The 3,101-nt window shown below is 39.2% G+C and overlaps 1 pseudogene across 1 annotated transcript; it reads left to right on the top strand.

Annotated features, from left to right (window-relative positions):
• The first annotated feature begins 1,962 nt into the window (after nucleotides 1–1,962).
• Nucleotides 1,963–2,750, top strand: LOC308557327 (AMSH-like protease pseudogene; annotated as a pseudogene). Its single transcript has one exon. The product of its transcript is annotated as an AMSH-like protease pseudogene (transcript).
• Nucleotides 2,751–3,101: the final 351 nt, after the last annotated feature.

Genomic DNA, 3,101 nt, shown 5'->3' with positions numbered 1-3,101 from the left:
CTCTGAGAACTCTCCCCTTGGCTTGCAGACACCTGCCCTCTTGCTGCCTCTTCACATAGTTGTTTCTCTGTGCAAGCGTCCCTGTGTGTCTCTTATGTGTCCTAACCCCCCCCTCTTATAAGAATACCAGTCATATTGGATTAGGGCCCACGCTAACAACCTCATTTTAACTTAATTACCTCTTTAAAGGCCTTATCTCCTAATACAGTCACATTCTGAGGTACTGGGGGTTAGGGCTTCAGCATATGACTTTTGGAGGCCACAATTCACTTTATAACACATATATTGTATGTATGTATTTAAATATATAATTTAATTTGCAACAACCTAGAATAATGCTGCTACTCCATTTTACAGAGGAAAAACTGAAGCTCAGAAAGTTTTAAGAAGCTGAAACTAATGTAAAATAATATTGAATGTCAGCTGTAATTGAAAATTTTAAAAACTTTTTTTTAAAAAGAAAGGTTTGACAATATGTCTTTCACAGAGTTGTTAGGTGTCAGGAACTGTGAACCCAGGATGGTCTGCCTGCAAAGCCCATTCCTTTAACCACTATGCAATCCTTTGAAGGGAGAGAAAATAAGTAGCTGTTACGAAAATTCTTCTGTGTTAACTGGTATCCATTTTCACACTGAGCAGTGCCATCAATTGACCCAACATTTATTGTGCACTTACCACATGTCCCAGGTAACAATGGAATGGCTTGGAACTTGTAATTCTTCCATGAAAAAGCAGCAGAATAAATTGGAACTAATTTTAATATTTGTAAGAATTGTGCACTTCTCCCAGACAGGAAATCTGTGGGAAGAAATGCAGAATTCTGCCCAGTTTAAGGGTTTTTAGAGGTACAAGAAAGGATTAACATACAAAATCCAATCAAAGAATGTGGGCTTATGTACACAGTAAGAAGATAAAAGATTTGTTAATAACTTGAACCTAAAGGATATGTGGCTACCTTCTTTGAGTTAGCAAGTCACTGACATAGCAACTAATCTCAGGTCAGGGTATTCCTACCATGCTGCAGACACAGATCCTGTTGCATTCCTCAAAAAATTATCTTGAGAAGGAAATCCCTAACTGCAATTTTTCTTTCATGGGTAAGCATACTTAACCTCGGGAGGATTTAGAATTAAGTATAGAAATGTTTGAGAGAATGGAACTTGTATTACTAATATCCTGATGCTAAAGTATCTGTACATACTAGTAGCACAGTATTCATAACACTTAAGAGAACTTGGCCTGTTAGAGTTATTTGTCAGCATTATAGTTCCTATTTGATGTATATAATTGAAGAATTAATTTAGACTTACAATTTTAAATTGAAATTTTACAAAGTTTGTATATAATATTGGTACCTACAATTGAGGCCGGCCATATTATATGTTTAATTATCAGATTTTTAAGAATGAAGCATTTAGAAAAGTTTAGCATATTTATTGGTCATAATTGCTTTATCAAGTATGTAAAAGTTTAGCTTTGTAAAAGGGATCAAATATTAATCAAAGCCCAGCTATAAAATGTTGAGATTTTCTAGATATGTAAATAGAATGGTATTTCTAAACTGACCTTAAGAGAAAGAACTTGATTTTTTTTGATATGCAACCTAAATGAACAATAGGGAGTCAGAGAAAAAAGCTGCATAGAGACTTGAAGAGGAGCATGAGTTTGTTCAGCAGATTAAATGAAAAATAACAGCAATGGCTACAAGTAATTCAGCATTCCTGAGTCAAAAATGGCCTGGGGCTGCCTCTGCAGTAAGGGGGAATGACTCCTCACAGGAATCCAGAGAGGTAACCTCTGAGCTCTGTCTCCAGAGCCCACAACCCTAGATTCTCCTCACACAGCTCCAGTCCACTCTGCCCTCCCTCTGCTGGAGCCCAAGAACAAATATAAAGCCGAAATTCTCAAAAAAAAATGAAGCATCAGCCATGGATAGAGGCAGAAAGGAAGCAGAACGCTCAGATGCGCCAGCAGCAGCTGGAAACAGAACAGTTTCTGTTTTTTGAAGATCAACTCAAGAGGCAAGAATCAGCCGGAGTTCAGATGGGAAGCCAGGAAACCCCAGCACAGCCCGAGGAGATCTATGGCAGCATTTTGTCCCGCTTCTCCACACACTACAACAATTCCATGCTGAATGTGTTTGTCAACCAACCTAACAAAAGTGATGAGACCCACCTAACAAAAGTGATGAAACCAATTCCACAAGCCACTCTCTTCGGTCAACAGGGCCTTAAAGCCGGCTGCTACTCTAAGCACTATTTAGAATTTAATGGTTGAAGGACTGTGATGTGTAGTTTTATCAAGAGAGCTTTGCCACAAATTTCTGCTGCTGGCAAAATCTAATACTGAGCGGAATAGAAACCTGTGGTATCTCTGGAAAACTGCAATCTGCAGGCCCAAACAATTATGACATAGGGAATGTAGAGAAATTATTCAGCTTTTAAGAGCAGCACGACCTCCTCACCCTGGGATGGATCCATACACATCCAACCCAAACTGCATTCTTATCCAGTGTTGACCTTCACGCTCACTGTTCCTATCAGCTCATGTTGCCAGAGGCAATTGCCATTGTGTGTTCACCAAAGCATAGAGACACTGGCATCTTCAGGCTCACCAGTGCCGGCATACTTGAGGTCTCCACCTGTAAGAAGAAGGGTTTCCATCCACACATCAAGGAGCCAAGACTGGTCAGTGTCTGTACACATGTGTTGGTAAAAGACATAAAAATAACCATGCTGGATCTGAGGTGAAATGTTCTGAAGATTAGCACCGTCAACACCAGACACCTGCCCATGGACATGTGGTTGCTGGATTTTCTTAAGATGTTTCCAGAAATGACTGATGTTTTGTATTTATACATTTTAGATCAGAAAGTTTGCTATTTATTGCTCTTTCCCATTTTGAGTTTTCTTTTTGGGTTTCTCTGTCTCGAGTGGTCACAATGATGTAAAATCAATACTCATTAATGTACCCAAATACTATGACCAGATAATAAATTGTGCTGCAAACAACAACAACAAAATGAGTGGAAAATAAGCACAGATGAGGTCAGATAAGCAGGCAAAGACCAGATCACGCAGGCATTTGTGTCCCGGGGAAAG

The sequence above is a fragment of the Miniopterus schreibersii genome (assembly GCF_964146895.1).
Source record: "Miniopterus schreibersii genome assembly, chromosome: 1".
Taxonomy (NCBI): Eukaryota; Metazoa; Chordata; class Mammalia; order Chiroptera; family Miniopteridae; genus Miniopterus; species Miniopterus schreibersii.
This window is presented reverse-complemented; position numbering and strand designations above follow the sequence as displayed.